The sequence below is a fragment of the Ammospiza caudacuta genome, chromosome 4 (assembly GCF_027887145.1).
Source record: "Ammospiza caudacuta isolate bAmmCau1 chromosome 4, bAmmCau1.pri, whole genome shotgun sequence".
Lineage (NCBI taxonomy): Eukaryota > Metazoa > Chordata > Aves > Passeriformes > Passerellidae > Ammospiza > Ammospiza caudacuta.
Genome location: NC_080596.1, coordinates 54,577,744 through 54,605,116, shown reverse-complemented (window position 1 = coordinate 54,605,116; position 27,373 = coordinate 54,577,744). Strand labels below are relative to the sequence as shown.

General features: G+C 42.5%; 1 protein-coding gene across 4 annotated transcripts in view; it reads right to left on the bottom strand.

The window, feature by feature from the left end:
- APBB2 (amyloid beta precursor protein binding family B member 2) overlaps positions 1 to 18,780 on the bottom strand; it is a 163,731-nt gene extending 144,951 nt beyond the window's left edge. For all 4 annotated transcript variants that reach the window (XM_058803109.1, XM_058803112.1, XM_058803111.1 and 1 more), the window contains exon 1: positions 18,747 to 18,780. The gene's annotated coding sequence lies outside the window, so the exon portion shown is untranslated. The remainder of the gene's footprint in view (positions 1 to 18,746) is intronic.
- Between the last annotated feature and the right edge of the window lie 8,593 nt (positions 18,781 to 27,373).

Here is a 27,373-nt window from a genome sequence, read left to right as displayed (position 1 = left end):
AGCACTTGTGATGGAGGCCTTGGCTCACCTTGCACACACAGGGATGAAGATGCTGAGTAGCTGTCAATCACACATCCCTTAATGAAGCCCTGGTGTTATTTCACACTCAGTCTTTTGGGTTCCTTCCTTGTTATTTTCACTTTGTGCCTAATTGATTACAAGCTTGGCTACCACTGGAGTTTGTTCAGCTTCCCAGTAGCCTGGCCAGGGGGAGCAGCCAGCCCCCAGCAGGGGAATGGGGACAAGGAGCAATGCCCGGGCACAAAGGGTACTCCCGGTCAGCCAACCTCTGGCACTCTGGAATCAGCTGCTCCTCAATCAAGTTTTGCCCACCCTGGGAACACTAACTCCCAACCCCCAAATTCAGGGTTTGATGAGCTTAGCTTTTCAAAAGCCATTTAATATCAGAAATGGCTTTCTAAGCACTCCCTCCCTTCTCCCTCAAAATATTTCACATAGCTTCAGGGAGACAGACTAAAGCTTCCTCTTAGAATTTAAATATAAATTTATATTCAAAACAGGCTTAATTACTAAACTGCAGTTTGTTTTATGTGAAAGGATTTGTCTTTATCATAGAAACCACAGCTGTTAAAACAGTGTCTGATAGTACTCTTTTCCTATCATCACTATTCCTTCATTAACCACAGTGTGTCTCTTTTATCTTAACTGCCAAAAAGAAGCTCTGAAGTACTAAGCTGCACAACTTCCACTCGAGTTAAGAAGGCTATTACATCCTCACAGCACAGATACATCAACCACAACTACCCCAACACTGAACTGACATAAGCAACATCTTTCCCAAATTGTTCTTTTAATCATTCAACAAGCTGTCCTCAGCTAGAAGCACCAAGCTGAATGCAGCCCTCCTCCACAAGCAGCTTTACAACCAAGGATGCCACACATTGTTTTTGTAATGGCAAGAGATAGCACCAAGTTAGAGTGCAGCTGGCTGCAGTGAGATGCCTGTTGTTCTTCCTTTGACCTCTCCACATATTATTTTCATCTGTGCTCGGTGATGCAGGCTTGAAGCTCTTGAAAAAGAACATGAACCTAAAATCACACATTACATTTAGTCTGAAGGTTTTCAAGAGATTTCTTTTGGATTTAACAACAAGGTTTTGAAAGAGCTAACAGCAGCACCATTCTTGTATCTCTGCAGGTGGGATGGCTGCACTTACATCTAACCCCCAAACCTTCACTTTATAACCTCCCCCAGCTTCTCTGCCTCAAATCTTCAGAAGTACAAGGAGTCTGGAAATAAATGGAATAGAGAAAAATAAAACAAAAGCCTTTTGTTTTAACATCTCTTAAATGAAATCTTAAGTTCATTTAAAATGAAGAGTGCAGTTTCCAAGGCACATCAAAAAATTAAAAAAAAAAAAAAAAGAACTTATACAATAAGGAGTTGGAACAGAATCCCTCAATATTATTTGTTTTAAAGAGCTGAACAGGAAGTTCATGAAAGGTATCCTTAGCCATGAACACTTTGTGGTTTTCATTGAAATGTACTGATGTATCACAACTTTGGCCAAACTTCTAACTGCACGTATTTCAGGGCATTAGGTAACTTAAGAAGTCTTCTTTTTACTCAGGAACACACAAAATCTTAAATTTTAAGAAAGTCTCCCCATTCTAACTTAAAACCACCACTCAGCAACAGGGAAAACTTCTCCATTACAACGCTGCCTCCCGTGCTGCCATTGAGCTGGTGGGCTTTCCCCACCTCGGTGGCCAAAAAGATCCACGCAGGAGAAGAGGATGATGAAACACAGAAGTAACATCAGTCCGTGTCTAGACAGTGACTTTCCATGCAAGCCTTTCTCGTTTCCAGGCTTTGGTAACGCCAGATTGATAAAAGCTGTTGAATAGCAGCTAAAGGCACTCTGGAAAAACAAAACACTGCAGCAACAGGAACAGGAATCGAGCCAAACTCAACTGGATGTGTTTGCAAACCCTGCCAGGAGCATAATGACCACTGTAAAACGTAGCTGTCCTCACAAGGCAAAGGGAAAATGCTCCTGAGCACATGCTATTCAAAGCCTGTAAGAGCTTAGGCTGCCAGGCTGCTAATTCCTGCAGTTTGTAAATTCTTAAACAATCTGTTGAGCAGTCTTTCAAGGAGAAATAGCCTGGCACTCACTCCAAGCCTTTTCTTCACTTAACCATCCATAATAAAAGAAGAGTTGACCTGCATGTAAACCAACAACCAGCCAGAGGAATTTCCCTCCTGCCATTCCGGGATGCCACACATCCCTGTAGATGTATTTACCATGCTAGTTATCTTTTGCATGATCAAACACTAGATTGCAGCTGGTACTTTGAACACCAGGCTAAGAATCCAGGTGGAGAAATTTCCCCAGGGACTATGGAAAGCAAGGCCTTAAGGGCACCTATATCTCAAATCTTACTTGGTAAGAAAAGATGTGTAACTATTTTACTACCAACTGAACAACATTACTCAAGCCACCTCCCTCCACTTTTCCCCCCAAAACACACAAGCAGAATTACCAAGTATTTAAAATATGCAGGAATCCTTACATAAACTAAAAACATCCTTAGAGCATGTGTTAAATTCCCCAGCATTGCCAATGCAGACAGATCCTTTCATGATTAAGCACAACGAGGCTATGCAGGAACTCAAGGCAGGTACCTTCATGGCCGATTCACAACATTCATAACTCCTTTGTTCTGGTATCTTGCAACACAAATAATTGTATTGGCCACTAAATACTATGTTTCCATATAATTTTAAAATCTTTCCACAATAAAGTGTTTTTCTCAATATAATGCTTTCCTCTACGAACGCTAAAAGTAAGGCCGTTTAATATGACCTTAACAGAGAATGAGGTGAATTTAACAGCAACCTTTATAATTTGCTTGGGGCAGGGGGGAAATTAGAATTAATCAGCCCCACTGAACTTTCCTATCCATTTCAACCTGGGGGAAAGTTTTACAGCAGGAAAGTGTTTGTTAATCTTTATTTCTGGTCACACAGGGACACAAGCAATGCTACTACAGGCTACCCACCAAGGAGGGAAGTGTTCTGCCATAACTGCAGTTAAAAGGTACCTCTGTACAGAGAAACCTCAAATAACACTGCAAGTTTACATTTGCCTTGGCAGGGAGCAAAACACAAAAAGGGAAACATGGAGAGATGTTTATGGCCCAACCCACGAGAGCAGAGTGAAATATCAAACAGCACATAAGCTCACAGCTCCTCTGCTCTGAGCCACAGCTTCCCTACTCCCGTTGAACCTGTACAAAACCCACCAGTAATTGTCTGTTGCTGCGCTCCTGCCTTCCACACAAAGCCATGCTTTTTTGGAATGCTGCTCTGTATCAAACCCACTGCAGTCAGTTAAGCATTGCAAAACACTTTAGAGTCCAAACACAGCTGCCCTACTTCACAACATACTGCAGATTGTTTTAGAAGAGGAGGAAGGAAAAAAAGCAAAGTCAATAAATCTTTAGCTCAGGGCAACTTTACCTTGTGTTTTGCAGCTGCTCTATAGCAAAAATTATGCTTTACAGCAAGAATTAAGGGAATGTTTTCAATTAAAGCATATCTTGATCTCAAAATATCACCAATCTGATTCAAACTCCAGTACCCCCCTCATCAGAGAAGTAGTTTCTCATGGGTTTTGGATATATATAATTTTTTTTAAAGTACCAGCTGAAACTGGGACTAAAAGCACATCTCCGAAAACAATCCTGAAACTACAAAGGTCTCACTGTCTGCCAGGAAAGAGTATCAAAAACATGCTCCAACTTGGCTGATGCTTGGGCACTGTCAGCTTCAGAGCCAGACACTTCAAGGAAGAGCCAAGCTGTCGCTGCCCTCTTTGTTGTGCAATGACCCAATGTCAGGACCCAGTGTCCAGTTTGGGGAGGGAAAGCCAAATTTTGTATGAATAAAGTGACATACATGGCTTTCTAACATGATTCAGGGCTCACATTAGAGGGAAGTACTTCAGCACATCTATTCTACTAGCACCAGTAGGTCAAAATCAAAGCACAGAAGACATTGAAGTACTGCCTCAAATACAAAAGCAAAGCCAAAGGAACCACATATTGCTAAGAGAAATGAACAAATATTATCCTGGCAGGTAAAAATGTTTTCCCAGACCACCAAAATCCTTGTCGTAACTTAATAGCAGTAACCCAAGCTATTCAGATACAAAGGTTTCTTAGGAATTTTGGAAACATCTTTTACAGAATTACGAATGCACAATGCCATATTTAACTCCTGGCCATGGGTGACTCAAAATTAACACTTCTCCTCCATCTTATCTTACTCATGCCAATTACAATGGGTTACTCAGAATCAGCATACCACCCATCAGTAACAAGAGTAGCAAATGCTTTCCTTTAGGCAGGAAAAACATATTTTCTACACTGTTCTCTGAGTCTAACACAGGATAGATCTTCTTACATGTATTAAAGGTTCACCACTGACTGTCTACATAAAATCTTGAATTGCTGCCATTAAGACTTTAAATGTCTTTAAACAGCAGAGTGTTTAGAGAAGCTAGCCCTCATTCTTGCTCTACCATCATCTCTGTCAGCCTTACAGAGCTGCCTTGATTTGCCATGCAGATCTGCAAGGAGCAAGAAGAGACACCACTGGGATCATCACTCCCTGTCTTCATGGGCTGGAGATGGCAGCCCATAACTTACATACCATGAACTGGGGAAAGCTGAGAGCAGGGAAATCCTAGCACTGCTCCTACTCCTAGAAGGACTGCCCATCCTTCTCCAGCACTGTGTTCAAAGATACAAATCACTTACACACCATAATGTTGCACTGACACTTACAAACATCAAGGAGAGGAGATGTCCTGTAGTACTTTTAAGACAGGCAACTCTAAATATAAACTAAGCCCTAAACCTGGGGAGTTCCAGGTCACACACAACACAACTTTATAAATTGAACCTTATAAATTCAGATAATGATAGTATTTAATAAATACTAATGTATTATACAAACTTCTGTATTTAACACAGTTATTATAGTTATGTATGCAGTGCAATCCTTGCCAAAGCTCTTGCAGCAAGAAACACCAAACTCTGCTGAAGCTTTTGGAATTCACCTCCAAGCAGCCAAATAGGAAGCTGCCACCACAGTTTGGGAAACCATATAGCCACAAGCAGTTCAAAGCCTATAGAGCACTTCTCCCTTTTCCCAGGCTGAGCAAGGTCGTCCAGTCATTCTTTGTGCCACTTCCAAAGACAATTAAGCAAAATCTTGTTTCAATTAGCTTTTCCAGAGCTATAAGCACAAAGAGCACTGCACAACTTCAGAAAGAAGAGGGGAGATCAAAAACATCAGGGCAGGGAAAGACCAGATAAAGCAAGGGACAAGAAATCCCAAAGTGTGTCCCCCCAAAATGTTGAGTACTGTGTGGGGTAAAGCCAATGCTTTTGTTCAGAACAGGGAGCCTTCTTACAGAAATTACCTTTCTCAGTTCTCATTATTTAAATTATTAATTTCTTCCTAGACAAGAACTCTACAGTATACTGTATAAAAAATCTACTTCTTTTGTATAAGGGTTTAGTCTACCTGCATATATCTGCAACATCTCATTTAATACCAGCAAGATTAATGCACCTTTTGAGCACTCCTAACTTCTGGCAGACAATTTTATTTGGCAACATCCCACCCCTAGTCCTCTTCAATCTAGGCATCTCCTTTGCTCTTCTATTGTTTCCCCTTTAGTACAACCCTTAACTGCTTTGTAACTCAAATGACTGCCATAACAAATGTTTTATTAAAGACCAGATGAAATAAAAATATTTATCCCGACTAATATCTTAAGGTAGGAAAAAGAAAATAAAGGGTCATTTACTCTGACACACTCCAGCAACAGATTAATTTATGTTGCATTTTGTCCACTTTTCCATAGACAGCTTTAACTATTCTTTCCTTTAATATATGTTTTAAAATTTAACAGTCTGACTGTTTCTTCTGTAAACACACACTGTGCTTCAAACACACCAAGGACTGTTACCACTTTGGAAAATAAATAACTTTCACACATGTTTATGTTCTATTTTAACCAAATCAAGAAATATGCAAAGGATGAAAACACAATACTTTATTGCTCAGAGTAGAGGTTTAAAAAAAAAACCCACCCCAAACCCCATGCAGTTCTCTTTCACAGAGTCTACCAGAAAGATGGAGAAAGATGATATTATGACAGGAAAAGGGAAATGGCTTCAAACCAAAAGAGAGCAGGTTTAGAGTAGATATTAGGAAGAAATTCTCTATTGTGAGGGTGGTGAGGAACTGGAACAGATTGCCCAGACAAGCTGTGAATGCTCAGTCCCTGGGGAGGTGTTCAAGGCCAGGTTGGATGGGGCTTTGAGCAACCTGCTCTAGTGAAAGGTGCCCCTGCCCATGGCAGGGGGGTTAGAACAAGAGTTTTGAGGTCCCTTCCAACCCAAGCCACTCTATGATTCTATATGAAAAATAAAAAATATGGTTAGGCACGCAAGAAAATAACAGCTTTTCCTACAACTTCTGTTTCACTTACTCCAAGCAGCAGCAGTCTGCTGAGAAGGAGAAATTCAAAGTTTGTGTTTTCCCTCCCAATAAGAAAAGTCATCTCAGGGAAATAAACATTTTTTGCAACAAAATATACCTATAAATTTCTGTTCTTTACAAAATACCTAGTATAGAGCAACAGCAATGCTATCTCTGTAACCACCAACACTGGGAATTAGTCAAGCAGCTAATTGCAAACAAGCACAATTGTCACAGGCCTTGAGAGGTGTTAAGTCACTCCATGCTGGGAAAGAGACTCGTGAGACCTTCCAGCTCAGCTGGCAGCTTGCAATGCTCCTCCTCAGAAATCCCACACTGCTGCACTGAGATAATGAGTACGTGTTTGTACAAAGGGGTCACTGATGTGAAATTAAGCCACCAAATTTCAACCAATTTTGATACCTGAGAGCATGAGAATTAATTCATTGGAGTAAAGCTCTACTGCTTTCATAATCTAAGTTTAGTTGGAGCAGCAATTTATGGTCTGTATGCTAAAGGTTACATACACATGACAATCTTAATAACAGTCACTCAAAAATTCACAGAAAAAAATCCCAGTACTATTGTCACTGCCTGCCTGGATGCACAGGCAGTGTGTAATCTCTTTTATAGCACTGAAAATGTGGCACACAGGTAATTGAAGCATCAGAGTTCCATAATAATATGACCCCACATCTGATGGTTGGCTGCAGCTTAATGAAACAGAAGAGCAGTGAATGATTTAGACAAAACCAGGATGGAGGCTAAAAGCAAGATTTGCTTCCTCTAGACAAAGCCAGAAGGAACTAAGTGATAATGATTAACTGTGAATATTCAGAAAAACAGATAATCTGTGATAAAAGCAATCTCAAAGTGTCTAGTATACCATCATCACTTCTAGCTCCTATTTTTATCCTCAAGAATAAAAAAAAAAAGAATTGACTCACTTCTTTTAAATTACCAATGTCCCTACACAGAAAATTATTGTGGTAATTACTCCCTCTTTTAAAAAGCACCTTTACTTTTTCTCAATGCCTTCTTATAATATGCACCAGCAGTCAATTACCATCTCACAGGAGTAAAAGTCCAAAATATGCCACTTGCCTGAGTGGTGGCATCAATAAACCTTCTTTGGCAACACAGTCACTGGTGACATGCAACTTGCATACAAAGTTTTCAGCTCAAAAAATTAATACAGCTTAAGAAATTCATCTACCCTAACCAGTATTTAGGGAGAAATCCCATTGGTGTGGTGGCACCTAAACACAGCATCTACCTAACAATTTCTTTCAGAATGTGGGGAAGAAAACCCCAAAAGACTTGCTGCTCTCCCTCCTCCCCTTCCACAGTGATTCATTTCTGAAGACACAACTTCTCATTCTAATATACATTAAACATTTATGCTTGCCTGACTTGATGTGGAAAGGAAAGCATAAAAACAGTAACTGGGTCAAGGGTGCAATTATCAGAAGCTGTATTAATGTGGTGAAATCCACGGGACAACAGGATAACCAGCAGATCTAAAAATTCCCATTGGCATGCTATTTCTTAACTTTGTGCTCAGAGCACCTAATTTGAAAAGCACTTTGCTTTTCTCTTCAAAGAGAATTGTTTTAAGAAAAAGGTTGTTTTAAACACAGATATTTTTATACCATGAAAAAGCATGGAGTAAACAAGGGAAATGAGCATGTAAAAGCCTCCTAGCACTACTTCCCTTTGGAAGCAAGACATGAATTTCATGATCTTGATTCTGACAACAGGGTACTGTTCTAAAGTGAGCTCAGTTTCTGAAGCCATCCCTGGTGACCCTTAAGGTAACAGCACTAGAGCTAGACTTCCCAGTAGAGCTGTCTTTTTTTTAAACACTTGCTCCCCATCAGTGTATCCAACCCATACTGTTATTTCACTACAGTGCTTTGCCTCTGTGTGCTCTGCCTCAGCCAACACTCAGCAATACCAATCCACTGCACCTTGTTAAATTGTGATGTGGTCTTCACACACAAAAGCCTAGTGCTTCAAACTGAAACATTTTATCAAGTTTAAGATATTCTGTTGCTTTCTAGTTATGGTAAAAAACCTTGAAAACACCCATTTGAAAAGTACCAATAATTTTACTACAATTTCCTGTATGCTGTGCAGATACCATCTGAGGTAAGTAAGTATTACCCTCCACAGGAGTCAAGCATTCCTGTGTGCACTGCCCTGTTCCAAAGAAAAAGTTCTTTCAGCCACAGCTTCTGAGAGAGGTAGAAACATGGCTAATCAATGAGCCTGTCACACTCAGCTTACAAGCCTTTGGAAAACACTGGTTTTTAATCACCCACTTTTACCAACCAGATGTGGCTACTTGACAAGCTTTGCACAGGGTCTCTCATGGCCTATTAAAACTCTTTGTTGTGCTGTGAAAGCATTTGAGGTAGCTTATGCTTCTGAATTAGAGATAATAAAAGCCACAGACACTACTACATTAGCAATAGCCAAGAAAATGCAAAGGAACATAGCTTGTATGTGAAACTCCCATATGTAAATGTCAGTTTCTGCAAAACAAAACACAATTATTTGCAAATTTGGTTACTTAGAATCTTACAGGATAAACCCTGGCCTGTCCTTGAAACAGACAAGGAGAGGAAAGAAAGAAACTTAGAAAACATTTTTAAATGTATTTATTTGTACTTTGCACAGACTATGCCTCCCCACTGCTCCACAAGAGTTTTATACCCAGGCTGGTGTCTAACTCTGTGCAAGTGACTTAGGCTTATTTTACTGTTGCATTTTGCAGCAAATCTCATCATCTAGCTCCTCTGTGTAATTAAGATTCCTCTTTATGTACTAGCTCCTACCTCCACCGAGTCCTCTGGCAGGGGCCTTTCCTGAGCCAGCCTTCGGGAGCACCAGTACCTTCTTTTTGGAATTGCAGGGTATGTGTGTCACACCCCTTAGAGCACCTCCTCTGTCAGTTTAAAATCTATTCAAATTCAGTTTCATCCTCTACCATCAAGGATCTAGAATTTCAATACCTCCTTTCAAGCTCACCTTGTGCAAGGAGGATACAAATCCTGCCATAACAGCACACTGCATCTACCCATGCTTAAAATATTTGCTTGCAACCTCAGCTCAAAGAACAAGCCCAGAATGGGGAAAGCCTAGCTCCCTGCTTGAACACCGTCTGCCTGAGGAAGTGGTCAAGTATTTGCAGCAGGGACAACTCAGGACAGGCTCACACTGTGTGCCAAGGGAGAGTGCTCCAGGAGAACTCTGGACACGCTCACACTGCGTGCCATGGAAGAGCTCTCTAGGACAGCCTGGTGACACTGTGCCAAAAGTAGCCACCCTCTGTTCTAGTGTCATTAGTTCTCTCAGAGTAAACATCAGCAGCCTGTGAATTTTCCATCCCTGTACTGCAGCAAAGGCAGTATAGGCAGCAGAAGCTAAAGCTCAACACCAGCTAGGTTGGAAGTCGGACCAGCACATCCTGAATCAGCCCCACACTGTCCAGTCTTGGTTTTACAGCCAACGTGCTGTGTGGGCTGACAGCCTTATTTTAAACCTTTGCATATGTGTTATTTAACCCACAGATTTAAATCAACCTTAGGACTTACAGACATAAACCTTAACAGCTTTCGAGGAGTAATAGGATTTATCAGGCCAACTATTAAGAAACTCAAATTTCTGATTTATAGCAGAAGCTCATATTTCCTCATTTAATTCCTAGTGCAAGCTGGGATACCAGATCAAGTGCTATTTTTTCCAGCTCTATATTTACACTTCAAGGACTATGTAGAAGCACAGAGCAGAAGCAAAAATTCAGCTAAATGCCTCAATTGTGAGCCTTTTGGGGGAGGTTCACAGAAGTTTGGGTTATATGCCTTCAAACAGGTTTTCAAAGCAGTACAGATCTAGACATCCATCACAACTCAAGGATGGAGAACCCAAACTTGAAATTTAGGAAAATAATAGCTTTACCTTGTATATGCACGGAAGCTGAAAAGCTTTGAGACAAAAAGGAGGGTTTCTCTTCTGCTCTAGCAGGAGGTGCAGCTGAAGAATTTCAGCCTCACCCATGCAAAATTAGATATTTATTTTGGATAAATCCCACAGAATGCTTTCCGCCCAGCCAGCACTCCTACCTGCTGGTTTGGCAGCAGCAGAGGCAGGCTCTGTGCTGCAGGATGGCAGGCAGCCAGCCACCAGCTCCTGGGCCTCTCCACACGGGCAGGGTGCACTGCTCAGTGCAGCCTCGGGGTTACTGCAAGGCAAGCACAGTGACAGCTCTCAGCTGCCACATCTCTGAGCCTACAAGGGTCACCAGAGCCTCTGCTACCAGGGAAACAGCCAATTTAGGGATGCACCTTGCCATACCCTGCCTGTCAGCTGTTCCCTTCCCTGTAATGTGTGCACACACACTGGAAAGGGGGGAGAACAAACATCACCCCCTGACTTGCTGGTTGGACCAGGGAAGCACCAAGGGATCCCCCTGTTTTCTGCCTAAAAACAAGCAAAATCCTATCATATCATTGTATGTGTTCCTACACACCAGCTGGCCAAAGCACAGCATGGAGACTGAATTTCAGAACCAACATGTTGTCACTACATTACAAAGGTTCTATTGTCATTACATTGCAAAGGTTCCACACTGCTAGAGTTTCATACCTCCTTGATGTTTCTCATAGTCAGCTCCTCTAGGCACTGACTCTTGCTTATCCTCACAGCAGCCAGCTGACTCCAGTTCCCACCAACCCACTCCTTCATAACACTCTGCTTATCGGCTACAGCTGCGGCCTGTTAAAGTCAGGCCTGCTCCCAATCTCTCCTAATTGGCTCAGCTGCAACTCTTTAGGGGGTAAGATTACTTTCTATACTACCTTTATTTCCTTATATTGTATCCTCCTACATATGCTGACTGAGTTTTAGCCCAAAGCAAGATAGAAAACAACAGAAATTGACTCCTGCCTGAGGAACAAACCTTTAACCATGCTCTGAGGATCCCCTGACTTCAGGATTTTTCTGGCATGAAGCCTCATTGACATCCCTCAATGTCCCAATTGCCCCTCTTGATTCCCTTCCCCACACAGACTCCTCAATGAGAACTCCTGAATTTTCTGTGATCTGCCATCAAGAGTTACACTTCAGTGCAAGGGCATCACAATATTGACATGCTGTTAGGCTGCAAAGACAAACTTCCCAGGGAACACTTAAGCCATTTCCTTGACAAACAGCACCATTTTTATCACATTAGGACATATCTATATTGGTTTTCAGAAAAGAATTAGTGGTCCCTCAGTGCTGAAATGCCTCTACCAGAAAGCTTCCTATATTTTGGCAGATACAGAATTTTTACCCATGTTTAAATCTGTACTTGCAAAAGGAAATATACAGGATATTTCACTGAAAAAGTTTACACATGTCAACACTGACATAACAGCATGCAAAGATTATAAAAATAAGGTTAAAACATATATATAATTAAGCATTGCTTGCTAGCAGCTCTTGCACATGCTTAAATAATAACACATGCTTAAAGCCATCATTATTTTGTGTTACTTCAATATCCTTTGTTAGTCCTCTTAACAACCTACAAAGTTAGCTAACAATAAGTTCAATCTCAAATGTTTCCAAGAAGCAAACTTCAAATAATTAAAAATATGGGGTTTTTTCTAATGTTTCTCTTTTCAAATACACAAGCATCATCAAACATTTTTCCTAAATTGGAGAACTTTTTAAGAGAATTAATATCAAACTTCTCAAAAAATATTTAAAAGTCCTGTTTGTCTGAGTACGTGTATCTTTTCATATACAGTTCTGTTAAACCATTCCCTTCAGTGATGGTTCCTGTGCTGTTTCATTGTTTTCTTGAATTATGGTGGGGAAAAGAGAGAGGGAAGGAAAGAGAAGAGAAGAAAAAAAAAGAAGAAAAAGGCAAGCAGACTCCCACACGACTAGAAAAATATGAGTTATTTCTCAACATGCCACTCCACCAGAGTGCCTGACCTGGTGAGATCTCATTCCCCAAAGGTTTTACACCCACGTGGGTATCAGGGAAAAAAAAAAAAAAAGCCCAGAAAACCCCATCAACAAAGTATCATGGAGATCTGCCTCTCCTGCTCACACAGGAGGCATGCAGGGTGGCAAGGAGACAAGATCATCGCATAATGCTGAAGGTTTTCTTAATGCCATGTGCATCCCAAACACTCAGGCTGCCTACTGTATTTACTTCCAAATGAATCTTGCTGTAAGCTCATAGATTTATTTTATACAGTTTCCTATGTATCTTCACCTCATTTACACAATGTAATTAAACTTTCTTTCCATTATGTCGCTTTTAAATCCCAATTTTATCTGTCAAGTGCCAAATTCTCCATGGGAGAGAATTCCTCCTCCTTATTTCTCTTCCTTGCAGTTCCCTTTCATGTTTCATGGTGGCTCTCTGCACAGCTTTCTCCATAGCTACACAATTCAACACCTTGCTAAGAAATATCTCCTCCTAACAATAAACCTCTCTGCAAATAGAATTAACAAGACAAGTGCAAACACAAGAGCAATGAATTAGTTGCCATATTTAGCCAAACTACTGCTTACACTTCCTTATGAAGTGGAAGCAGCAGTTTGGGTAAATGAAATTCTATATTAGATACACAAAATAGTTTAATGTCAAGCTCCTCATTTGCTGAATTCTGCAGCTGCCTTGTAGGAACCCTGCAGCATCTCCCTTCAATTCATCTGAGAAATTATACTTCCAAGTTTTCCAAGAAAGTCTTTGTGCAATATTAGTCACACTAATGACTGCCATTTAGTAACTATCCTGAGAACACTGCAAAGATACATTTCTACAACAGACAACAACAACAAAACATATAAAGCTTATGGTAGCTTCTTCTGTTAAAACAAGTTAATTCGTAAAGGTAAGGAACATTAAGGCCTGCCAATTTCCTTCTCTCTGGAATCTGTCCTTCACACACAGTAATTACATTGGGAAACCTCCCTCCATAACCAATTAATGGACATAAGGAAAAAATCAGTTGTGACTAAGAGAGTACTGCATTAAACATATTTTAACACCAACATCAAATTCAAATGGTATTTTTAACACATCATCTACACTTGAAATCTGCAGAAGTACTTTAGAACTGTTCCTTTTGGTGCCTTTGAAAATTAAACTGCACTTGCACTAAAGGCAAAGAAAAAGAAACCTCCAACAGAACAACTCAACACACTGCAAAATTGCTTAAAAGCATATCATAGTGAAGCATGACTAGTGCTTCCAGGAGGGTTTTCCCAAAGGCAGACAGATCTGATACTTTGTCTGACAGGGTATATTATCTGGATTGCAATGTAATCCAGCAAGGAAGACAAAGGAAAAAAAGATTCCCCTTAAGTCTTCTCCAGAAAATAAGAACAGCCAAACAGTAATAAATCATGGAGTTATAACTCCATTTTGGCATAGCTACAGGAGGACACCATTGAGATTTTAGAAGGGGTTTTAAATTGTGAAGTCAGACAGATTAAACTGTCAAATATAAGTCTGCCAGGAGTTTGGTTAAAGTACTTTACAGCCATAGCACTATTCATAAATAAATTAAACCAGAATTACAGACACTGGCTATCTGGGACTGGGATCAGAAGAAAAATTTGCATGTTTTATTTTCTAGGAAACCTCTCTCTGTCACATATTACTTTCAATGCATTACTACTCAAGCTAGTAGTTTACATTCATGAATTCCTAGACTGAACCGTGCCTGACTTCATTCATCTGAGATCAGTGCTCAGTATCAAATGCAGCAAAGACTACTGATAAAGGCACATATTTGCATCTAGTTAATCATCCTAATTGGTATGCAGACCACTTTAAAAATGCACTAATCAGTGTTACACCCAGATGCAGGGTTTGTTCAGCAGTAAAAGTCATGATCTAAACACTTATCCAAACAAATATCACATTTTCAGGGGAGACTGAAGCTCAGCATGTTGCAGTTAAAGAAAGAAAATGGTTTTAACATTGGGAGACAGAACTTTGAGGCGGACCTTAGATCTCCAGCTAAATCGAGTATTATCCTTTTAAGGCATAAAGAAATCCACTTTCTTTAACAAGGTTAACTCACTATCCTGAGAGTGATGGAGGCCAAATGTCTGCTGTCTTTATCAGGGCAGACTCCTACATTCATTTCCCCCTAGCCTTGCTGCAGGGTCTGCTCTTACACCCTTGGCAACAAACTTCAGCAACCAGGACCTCCCAGATGAGGCACAGATAAACCAGTGGTCATCAGCAATCCCAAGGCACCCTCCACACCACAATTCCCTCAAATTCTCCTGCCAGAGCTCTACAGCCTCCTACCTGTGGCACCCCTGGCAGGTGAATGGAAAGTGGTAAAAGAGACAATAATCTCAGCAGGGATCCCGGGGAAGCTAAGCAGAAATCAGGAATTCTTTTCCCAGCCAGCAGCAGGCCTGCAGACAAGCAGCACTCCTGGCTGAAGGCCATGGAGGCTGCAACAAGGTCCCAGGAGGCTGCAGACAGACCAGACAGGCATTTGGAACCAAAAACCACCAAATGTTTTGAAGGGAAAGCATGCACCCAACTCTGGTAACAACAAACTGAGAACAGCCAGAGCTTCAGACAGTATCTACAGAGGAGGTTTTGAATAAGGGCATCCTGTTCTTATTTTTCCTTTGACATCTGCTTTCATGGTGACCAAAAATAAAAAAAGGAAAAGGGAAGAAAGAAAAAAGGTTGCAGAAGACAACAGATTACAAGGGAAGCAGGCTGAAGGGTAAAAAGAATTAGGCAATTAAAGCAGGACATCACATAGAGCATCCCACAAACACCCTCTGCTCCTTAAATCTCTGGGGACAGCATAGATCAGTGCTCTGTCCAAAGCATAATGAGACAAGGAAACAGGCACAGAGGTGCTGGGATACTGATCACCATGAGAAGCAGTCAGGTTCTGCTCACAGTCACAGTAACCATTACACAGCATCTGCAGCTGGCTGCATTCCTTGTTGGACAATATTTTTCAAACCAACTACAGACCTCATACAAGTTCAACTACTGCAACCACCATGCCACTAACTCAGATATTCTGCAGGACAACGAATTAGACAAATCCCATGCACAACTAGCTCCACTAGACTTGTTTTCAAATTTGTTTTAACTTTATTTAATTATGGTCTTCCAGTCACAGCATACCTTGGAGAACTGGTCTCATTTCACATTATCTGGGCCTACTGTACAGCCCCCCCAAGAACTCCTTTTTGAGAGGATTTATGAATTACTTACATATGAGGGGGGGCAGAATTGCTGCAGTTCCTTTTTTAACCTGAAAGTTAATAAGCTCAAGCAGCTCATATATACAAACACATAGTTTCCTTTTGCACAGCGGGTACTTTAAGGAAAAGGATTTTCCACACAATTAGATGCAGTTGTTAGACAATACATTATTCTAGAGGGGGAAAAAAACCTAATAAGCAAAACATTTCAGAAAGCAGCCACTAAGCACATTGCAACCATGTAGCAATACAAGCTGTAAAGCAGGCATTTTTATACCAGTTTTGTAGAGTCAGAATTTAAAAATAAGAAACACTAACACATAAAATCTATATAAAGTTAACTCAGGCATACAGAAAAGCTTTTCTTGAGTTACCAAGCCTTCTCTCCTACTGCCACAGCCAAGCATACAATACAGGCTTCCTCAACATATCCTCAAGAGCCAGTTAAGGGGTTTACTCCATTTATCCCATTTTAAGGTTGTTCTGGAACCTGAGCCCATTTAGGAAGAAACTGTGTAAATTTCAGCTTAAGTTTATTCCTGCCAGTTTATATCCATTTCCTCTCATGCCAACATTGTTCTTTAGCTTAAATACCTCCTCTCTTCCTTTTTAGTATTTATATCCCAGCTGTACTTACAGACTGCAATCATATTCCATCTCAGCCTTATTTGCTAGGCTAAACAAGCCAGGTTTTCCGTGTCTTCTCTGAAATAATTGACACTGCTGTCCTCCAGCCTCAGTCTGCACTGTCCCACCTGCAGCACAGGTGAGAGAAGTGCCCGTGGCACTCACACAGCTCACACCCCTTCCACCACTGCTCCTGATGTGTCCTGGCCTGACATCCTCCACCATCACCTTCACTTTCTCCACAGCAGCAACTTGGTCAGGGATCAGCCAGCACATCCCTGGCTCCACTGCTCCCCTCCCAGTAATGGAGCTCCTTGCTCACAGCAGGGTACAAAGGCAGGACTTTGTGTCCCACTAGAAAGGGATGTACAGGATAGTTTGTTTTCAGTGTGGATGATTTGTTCAAGTCTGACGACACATCCTGTGTCAAAGCTTGCTATCTGACAGAGAGGTAATCAGTCAGTGGCTCACCGTTACCATCAACTACCAGGATTCACTTCAGTTTTTCACAACCTCTGCTAAAAAATCCTTACAGCAGGCAATCTCAAGTACTCAAATTCCCCCTTAAGCTCCTGAAGTCACCACTCTCTTCAGCTCAAATCCTGCAGCAGCGCTTTCTAGGCTCCTCAGGCATTTCCTAAGGAAAACTCCATCCCTCCTGAACAATGGCAAAGTCTACCCAACACCATACCAAAAATGACCCATTTTGTCACTGGTTTCCAGCTTAGCTGCAGAACTGAAAATGAAAATAATAATCCAGGTTTCCAAGTCATGCATTTCCTCTCCTAGCAAATGATTCCCACAGTTGTAATCTACTATTTAGATGACTCTTGCTGGGAAAGGCACATTCACTTGTACTGCTTCAGAGCCAAGAATCTTCCTCCTTGTTACAACAGTTATGTTTTCTTCATAACACAGGATAAAATTACTCTTCATCCCAAAGAGTCTTCTCCAGACCTTGATTCCCTCAACTGACAAAAGACCCCAAAAAATACAAGCCAAAATGTATTTCATCACACGCTCATTGCTGTAAAGGAAGAACAAAAATATCCTCACTCCGCATGACTGTTCCAGACAAGGAAATTAATCAGCCAAGATTTTGTCCCAAGGTCACCGTAAGAGGATGTCTCTTCCTTTAAGTGCTAGGACATCTGCACTCTTATTTTAACTAAATACAATTATGCCAGCAGAAAACAGTTTTAAACACAAGACAGACAACTCATTCAGGCGTTCAGAAAATACCAGAGCATGACATGTAGGATCTAGAACAAACTGCAGGAGCACACCTCCGAGCCAGAGGACACAGCAAACCCGCAGCAGCTCAGCGGCAACCATAGCTCAGCTCCTGGGGCACCCTAGCAGATCTTGGGGAAGCACTGACACTTGCAGCACACACTGTTACCCCAAACAACTGACTGCAGGTACCATTTACCACGTACAGCATCCACAGCACACAAAGCCCAGCAACGCACCAGCGCTGCAGAGTTGGGTTTTTTCCTTGGTTTTGTTATTTTGTGTTTAAAGCCCAGAAGTACACTTACCCTCCCCGGCAAGCAGGAGCCCAGCCAAGAATTACAAAGCATTGCAAACAAGCAGGCAAAGCAATGAAGTACAAATACAAACCGTTACACTTTCATTTTATCTGCCTCTCTAGCCGCAACGAAAAGTAGCTCCGTTGCTGCCTTGGGACCCAAGCAAAGTCCTGACAACTTCCAAGACGGATTCATGGGGTTCCACGTTTTGTTCCGAGGACCGGATTTTTCCCATTTGCAGCCCCGCGCGTAACCCTCGAGTACGATTTAATCACAGAGCTCAACCTGCTCACTCTACTAATGAAAACAAAAAAAAGGGAAAAAAAACCCCAAAAAACCAAAAAAAACCATCCCAAAACCAAAAAACAATACAAAACAAAGCAAACCTACTACAGGCACTTTTAACATTTTACCATTTACCGCACCACCAGCAGTAGAAAGAGACCAGCTGCCGCTGCTATTCGCCGCCCGCGGGAGCAGAGCCCACGCTCGCCGCAGGCTCGGCCAGCGCTCTGCAGCAGCAGCGGCGGCAGCGCTCCTGCACACCGGGGGAAGGCAGCGGACCGCAGGCCGGCCTCGGCCCCGCACCCCCGAGACCGGGATGCGCCGCAACGACCCCGAGCAAGGGCGGCGGGACCCTCCCCCGGCCTCCCGCCCGGTCCCACCGGGCCGGGCGGAGCGGCGGCACCGCGGGCGGCCGCGCACCGGGGTTCTGCCGCGGAACGGGACGCGCTGCCCTGCCGTGCCCTACCGTGCTCTGCCTTGCCCTGCCGTGCCCTCCCGCCGCCCGCCGCGGAACGCACCTGCCCGCCGCGCCGCTCCTCCGCCCGCCCCGGAGGCGCCCGAAGCCGCTGCGGGATGCGGCCAGCCTTCCGGAAACGCTTCCCAGCCCGCTGCGCTTACCCAGGAAACGATTCCGGCCGCCGGCCGCCACCGCCCCTCCTCTCCCTCCGCCCCGGCCGCCGCCCAGAGCCGCGGGCCGCAGGGTGGCGCCGGGCGGGACCAGGGGCGATGGCCGCGGCGCCATGGCGGCAGAGTGCCCGCTGGGCCTGACCCGGCCCGGCCCGGGCCAGCCCAACGGGGTCAGCAGCCCACATCAGAGCAGATGTATATCTGTGAAAGAGAAGAGGTTGTGTGTGAGGCAGGTCTACCCCCTGGGGAAAAAGAAAAAAATATTTTTTTTTCTTCTTAGGGAATAAAAAGGGTTCTGGCTCGTGCTTGGCATGTGTGGTAATGCCCATGTCAGGTGAGGCAGTGGGAATGACTCTCCTAAAATGCCACCTGCTGTAACCCGGTGCTCCTCCGGCAATAGTGAGGGACAGAGGTAGACAGGGAGACAGCCAGGTAGGCTGGGAAGCCCTAGAAGATTTTATCACTCTACAATTACCTGAAAGGAGGTTGTAGACAGCTTGGGGTGGGTCACTTCTCCCAGGTAAAAAGCAATAGGACAAGAAGAAACGGCCTGAAGTTGCACCATGGGAGGTTTATGCTGGATATTAAGAAAAGTTTCTTCACTGAACAGGTTGTTAAGCATTGGAACAGGGAAATGGTGGAATCACCATTTCTAAAGGTGTTTAACAGGATGGGTAGGTGTAGTACTTGAGGATGTGGTTTAGTGGTGGACTTGGCAGTGTCAGGTTAATGATTAGACTTCATGATCTTAAATCTCTTTTTGTAGGTTTCTATGATTCAAATTTTATGTTTCTGTGATTATAGGAATTGTTTTTCACAGTGGATATGGGCACCAATTAGCAACATGGCAGTGGGCTACACACCTACATGGCTGATGAGCATTAGCAAACCCCATCTGGTCATGGATTAATGGAGTGTGCTTGGCATGGGCATAGGCTCCAGGCAACTGTGTTCTGGTTGGTCTCAAAGCTCAGGTAACCAGTGTGAATGGAAAGGTGTGCAGAAAACAAACAAGTAAAGGACCAGGCCTGGCAACGTCACTGCTTTAACCTGTGTGCACTGCTATAGGGTTACGGCTCAGATTAAATCCCTACACACATCTTGAGATGGATGAGTAGGGAATCACAGCAACAGCCCAGACAGTTAGAAATGAGGCTTAATAGAACACACCCACAGGAAGATACTTCTGTTTAATGCCTTACAAATATGTGGAATATTGTCTGTTTTGCCAAGCTAGACTTTTGAGATTGCAGGGGAAGAAAGTGGTCATTGCTAAAGCAAAAAATTCAACATGAGATGGTAGTTTAATGAAAAGCATGTAGCAGACTTTTACTTCAACACCTCCTAACAATTTTAGGAGGTCCCTGGAACAGCGGATGCAAAACAATCGGCAGTAAAATAGTGTCATATTGGAGTGGCCTAAGATGTATAAGGAGGTCAAAGAAGCCTATTACAATCCTGAAATTGGCATCTCATACATTTTCTGACATGTTCTTGTAAATGTAAACACATATTGTAGTCCTACTGAAGTGCCCAAGTCTGCTTTAAAATTTACCACACCTTTTATAACAGCAAATCTCTTTATCTGCAAGAGATGATTTTTCCTATGCATTCTGTAACGTTCTTCTGTGTTTTGTTCCCTGCCTTTACAATCATGTTCCTGGTCAAAACAGAACACTCAGGAACTGAGAACAATTTAAAGGATCATTAAGATTAATAACAATATTAAGTCTTTAATTAAAAATATTTATGTTTTTAGATGATCATATTGATATCCACCAGCCTAAAGAACAGAAAAAAAAATTTGTAATTGTAAGTCCTCTACTGATGAACAGGAAGAAACAACAATTAGGTGAAGACATACAACAGTTAAGCAAAGTAATTCAGAGCAAAGCACCTAAAAATTATACTTTAATATTTAATAACTTACTCTTAAATGTATTTTCCTTTTTTCTAGAACTTTTTCCACTTTTTCCATTTGTCTTAAAATTGGACATTATTTAATCCAACACTTTTATAAGCTAAAACTCACATTTTAATTGATATTTTTAGATTCAAGACTAAGAAGATGGCCCAGAAAAGCCTCTAAATAGTTATAATGATCTATAATAAAATCATGTTATTGTGATCAGTTTCAGAAGGACCTCCTGAGACATCCAAAGGTGATTCATCACATTCCAGCATTTGCAAATCATGTTGCTTCCCTCTTTAACAAAGCACATCATCCAGGAGGAGGGAAAGCTTTTATGCTTTGACAGCATACTGGAGAGGAACTCTCCCTGGAATATGCACTATATCTACTTTAGAGATGCAAGACAACTAGCAGATTACCAAGGTTATTAGTGAATACCCTATTAATAAATTTCCCTGACAGAAATGCTCAGGCAAGATACTCAGAAATTAATGTTTCTTTAATAAAAATAAATGTAATAACACTGCATTGTGGTTTTCACTATGTGGTTAGAGTTATGATTAATATTTAGTTATCTATTCTACATAATGCACTTTGGATTGCAGTGTAGTAAGCAGTGCCATAAAAAGAAAGTGTTGGGGAAACAAAATAAGGAATTTCATATACATCCTAAATGGACTGATGCCCAATACACTCACTTCTTGGAAATATTGCTGTGTGGATGCAGTGCTTGCCTAGGCTTAGCAAGTCTCATCAAATATTTCATAGAATCATAAAATATCATTATTTGGAAGGGATCCACAATGATAATCAAAATCCAACTCTTGGGCACTTACTCTTTTGCTTAAGACACAAACATCTTGTGGAATAGTGTTTATAAACAACAGTGGAAGAAAAAGAGAGGCCTTTCTATATTATCAACTCATACCAAAAGAATTTCATTATCATCCTGCTGTTCCTGTGTGTGAACTATTGACTGCAATTTTATTTGGGTCAAAATCTCTCCAACTTTACAACAAGGAATGACAGTCCATGGGAATGTCCATGGGCAAGTAAACCTGTGCCACTGACCTTCCCCACTGCCACACGGGTTTGCAGCCTGGCACCAGGACTGGCTGTGCCCCCAGTGTGCTCTGAGGAGGAGTTCATCGTTCTCCCCTGCTTTCCTCTGTGTAGCAGCGTTTTACTTAGGGGTTCGTCCGTGCAGAGGGGTAGTTACAGTACACAATGATCCCATCTCCAGAAACTCTTACTCTCCCTTCCTGCGGCGGACTGCAGGAGGAGAGCGGTGCCTATGAGATAAGCAAGGCTACCATCTAGTGGTGCTACTGTGCTTCCATAGCACAGAGAAACGTACACTGAATATGGCTGAATAGACTGATCCTAAACGCAGAAAATTAACTAAGAAAATTCGATTATAGCAGAATGCTTGGAACACTTTCTCCAACATTTTCATGCAGCTACAATAAGTCTTCATTTTAAATACAAAATCAAACAATTTTCCAGAAAAAGCAAAAACCACCACACACAATGCACCTCCTTCTAGGAGATTTAAGAATTAGGCTTGTAGCATGTAATTTTTCATCACAGGCTTGAGCAGGCTTGGAGGGTTCAGTCCCCCAGACACATTGCTTCTCAGGACCTGTGCAAAAGCATGTATCACTCCCATTATTTTGAATTCCTGTCTCCTTGGTGCTCCCTGGGCTAGCATATAGTGAAAGGTTAGTTCTGCCATGAACAAACTTCCCTGTGTTATTTATAGACAAGCAAAGACCACAAGACATCAGTATCAGATAAGATTATTCCAGTAGCTAAACCAGAAACTAAATCAAGGCCTTCTGCTGTGCTCATGGAGCTCCCTCCCATTTGCTGTATGAGCTATCTGAGGCACATTGCCACTACCTTAATGAAGGCTGTATAGGAACAAGTGCAAGTGGAACAATTTGTAGGCCAGCATTTCTCTCATATCTTGGCATGCCAAGCAAGGCAGAATGACAATTTTGAAGTTTTTCTCTAGCTCTTCAGGAATGCAAAGCCCTGCATCCAGGAATGGTTGTAAAGTAATTATAAATTATCTCTTAGACATCTGTCTAGATGTAATTCTCTGGTCTTTTCTTTCTCTGCCTGTTACACAGCAGTATATTGAGATTTCCTACAGGGAGGGTGAAGGAAATATGGCCTGACCGGACTGGTCCCAGGCATATAAACTCCTTGGTTATGTGGTGAATTTACCCAGCACTCCCACTCATCCAAACATGGGCAGCTCAATTTTTTATTATTATTACAGGCAGATTCTGAGCAGTGCAAGCAGGGTGACTGTGTTCACTCACAATCACCATATTGCAACAGGAGAACTTACCAACCGACCCCTGCAGTAAACAGCCCATTGGGAACTTCCTTCTAGTGGAAGGGCCAGATAGGGAAAGCTGCTCTATGTAAAGCTGCTATTAATGCAGAGTTTCTAAATGCTACAGTAGCTGCTTAGGCGCTGCTAGAAGCCATTAGCTGCTTTCAGAGCTGACTTTTCTGCAAACTCCGCTTGCTTTTTTATGTGGCTCTGGTGGACAAAAATACTCAAAAGCTGCCACAGAGCAAGGCCTGTAATTATAGGTAGTCAAACAAAGAGAATAGCTCACACTTTCAAAGCTGACATCTAGCTAGATTTTCTTGCCTTGGCTGCTTAAAATGGGAACTCTAGCCCTGATGGGAGCTGAAACATATGATCACCAATATTTTCCTACAACTGAGAAATAGGAATACAACAGAGATTTTGCAATGTAGGTGGCATTTGAGGCTCTAAATATTTTGTTGTTCAAATAGTACAAAATAAAGCACAGCTTGGAAGTTTTAGGAAAACACCTCTCCATTGCTAGCAGCTGCTGTGCTTCAGGCCTGCCACTCAGGTATCTTTCCCTGGAAGAACTGCACTGCGGGTTCTGCCCAACAGGCAGCCAAGCATGATGGTCAGTACAGGTCCCCATGAGGCAGTCAGGAAAGCCATGTTTCAGGCCAGAATGACCTCATGCTATACATGGGGCTTTGAGAAACCTGCCTGGTGTAGTTGCAGGTGTCACTGCCCATGGCAGGGTGTTTGAGAGCTCTCTCAAGGATTTTTGAGTAATCTTGGGAATCTGGAGAGGTCACATTTGACTGGTAGCTGGCAAATGTTTTTCCAATTTTCAAGAAGGGCAAGAAGGATGATCCTAGGAATTACAAATCTTTCTTTCTTAATTCAGTGCCTGGTAAAATTATGGAGAAAATTTTTCTGGGAGTTATTAAAAAACACTTGAAGGACAACATGGTCACTGGTCACAGCCAGTATGGCTTCATGAGGGGACAGTCCTGTTTCACAAACTTAATTTGCTTTTATGGTAAATTAACTCACCTAAGTTATCAAGGGAAGCCAGTTGATGTAATCTTTTTGGATTTCAGTAAAGCTTTCCATACTGTCTCTCAAGTATCCTTCTGACAAAATATTCAGCACACAGCTGGATAAACACATAATAGGATGGGTGAGCAACTGGTTAATGCATCAGGCACAAAGGTTTTTGTGAATGGGGTGACATCAGACTGGGGACCTGTCACTAGTGGGGTTCCACAGGGCTCTAATTCAGGGCCAGTGCTCTTCAACATCCTTATAAATTACTTAGATGCAGGGCCTGAAAGTAAAGTAAGTTTATCAACAGGACTAAATTGTGGGGAGTTGTTGACTCCCTGCAAGGTAGAGTGGTTCTGCAGAGAGACCTGGACAAATTAGAGGGCTGGGCGATCACCAACTATATGAAGTTTCACAAGGGGAAGTGATGGATTCTGCACCTGGGTTGTACATACAAACTGAGGAATGAGATGCTGGCAAATAGCACCATGGAAAGAGACCTCTGTGTCTTGGTCAGTGGAAAGGTGATCACGAGTCAGCAGTGCCCTGGCAGCCGGGAGGGACAACGCTGTCCTGGGGGACATCAGGCACAGCATGGCCAGCCAGGCAAGGGAGGGGATTGTCCTGCTCTGCTCTGGGCTGGTGCAGCCTCATCTTGAATATTGTGTGCAGTTTTGGGCACTTCAATAACAAGAAGGATCTAAAGCTGTTAGAGAGTGTCCAAAGGAACAGCCTTCTATGAAGGTGGGTGAAGGGTCATGAGGGGGAGCCATACAAGAACACCTGAGGACACTTGGTCTGTTCAGCCTGGAGAAGAGGACAGTGAGGGGAGACCTCATTGCAGTCTACAATTTCCTCATGAAGGGAAGAGCAGGGGCAGACACTGATCTCTTCTCTATGGTGACCAGTAACAGAACTTTAGGAAACAGCATGATGTTGTGTCAGGGGGGTTTAAGCTGGGTATTAGGAAAAGGTTCTTCCCCCAGAGGGTGTTCGGGTACTGAAACAGGCTCCCCAGAGAAGTGGTCACAGCACCAAGCCTGACAGAGTTCAAGAAGCATTTGGAAAATGTTCTCAGACACATGGTGTGATTGTTGGGTTGTCCTGTGCAGGGCCAGGAGCTGAACATTGATATTCCTTGTGGTTTTCTTCCAACCCAGGATATTCTATGATTCTATCATCCTTACTAGATGATCTTTAGGGTCTCTTGCAACCCAAACCATTCTAGAATTCTGTGAGTTTCTGTTATGCATATATACACACTCACATCCACTAATACACATCAAGAGGTACAGAAAGCTAAGATAAAGTTGGAAACGCTAGGTTTGCTAACAGCAGAAGGCCAGTGCTTTGTCTCTGAAACAAGAGAGACAAAAGTTCAGTGCCTAATGTCCTAAATACAGCTAGAAAAGCCCAGGCTGCAAATGCACTCAATGGGAATTTTGCCCTACGTGTATAAACATACACAGGAAAGAGCAGCATGTTTTGCCTTTAGATTTGCAGCTGTAGAATGTGATAGAGTCCCATTGTTTTTCAGATCCATAGTGTAGTTTCCCTTGCAATCTAAATATTTTTCTCCACTGAGATAGGGATTTGTTTCAGCAGGCACCTTCATAAGCTAAACTCCTCCACTGAGACAGTATGGCTCAAGATCCAAATGATGGTGTTCTTCATACCAACCTGTGCTTTGGGTAAACAATTCCAAACAGCACTTGTTAAACTGATCTTCAGAAAACAAGTTCCTCTATCAGTGATGAACACTGTCTAAACACTTCTCTAAAGATGGACATTTGGAAATATTCTCCTCCTTGTGTAGTGTGTAAAAATTCCCGAAGCAGAGAGAGAAAAAATCCTCCCTTTCTCTGCACAGCTGGTGCTTGGAGAGCAGCATCTGAAGGTGTACAGGAGGCACTATAGTACTAGGCTCTAAGAGTGGCTGGGTCAAAGGCAGCTTGGAAGGCCTGATGGTTCCCAACTGGATTTGTTTTGCTGTGTTTTTAATGTTAATTGCTTGCACTTGAGCCAAGCCTAATAAGCTTCCAGCAGCAACATCCCCAGCAGTGTCAGAGCAGCTGGGCCCCTGCGCTGCTGCCTGGCCCAGCTGGTACCAGCAGCACGTACAGGACAACTGGTCTGCGTTAGCAAGGCTCTGGGTGGTCACCACGTGTAAAACACTTTGTGTCAGCATTGTAACTTAACCAAAAGGTTATGTTCTGCCAGATGTCCTTCTGAAAAGTGGCTATTAATGTAAGGTTAAGTCTCTCATTCTTACACATTTTGAAATCAAAGTCTTGACTTGTAAGTACACATGAATACCTACTGCTATTTGTCATTAACACAGGAATTGGTTCAGCAAAGACTTTGGAGGTCTTGTAGCCTAAAAACCACAATCTGCTAGCCTGACTAAGGGATGCATTTAATGCTTCTATGTGCTGTGGAGAAGCAAGAGCAGCTCAGGTCTAGGTCTGTGAGGCTTTTTATTTACCATGGTCACAGTGGGAAAGAGTCAAAGTGCTGCTCTGAGTCACTACCCTGTCAGGCCTGCACATCAAGTATATGTAGAGGCTGGGAAGTCTAAGATATACCTTAGGAGTGATTAAGAAGAGGTAGTTTGACTCTGTCTCAGATGCAGATAATGTCTTTCCCACGCAGCTCACTTTAGGACAGGACTAGCTAGGAAGGCTCAGGGCAATCCAGGGACCCCAGGCTCTTGGCTTCACTCACTGGACTGGCAGCAGCCCTGTGCCAACATCACTCTCCAGGTGAAGTAGCTCCAACAGAAGAACCATGCTTGAACATCTCACAGACTGTCTGCAGCTAAAGCTTTAGATCAGAGCACTTCTCCAATTAAAAACAAAATCCCCACACTTCTCAAGAATGTGCACATGTAGATTAGGCAGCAAATCCTTTGGCACAAGTTAGTGTAAATAATGTGCTACATCTGTCCTTGTTGATGTGGAGGAGTTCAGGGTAGCTTGTACTACCCAGGACATTTTTGTTATGCAAGTGAAGATTTTAGAGAATATGTTAAGCTGAGCACAACTTACTTCAGAATTTCTGTTAGTAGGGGTGAACAGGTACATAAAGATCAGGTGGAGACAGTTGACCAGAAGACTATTCATAAGATACAACAAGAATACAGGACCATGTCAGTTATGTGGAAAAAGCAACCATCTTTCAGGATTCTGAAAAAAATGAACATGGGGTTGGGGATTTTTATAATTTCTTTA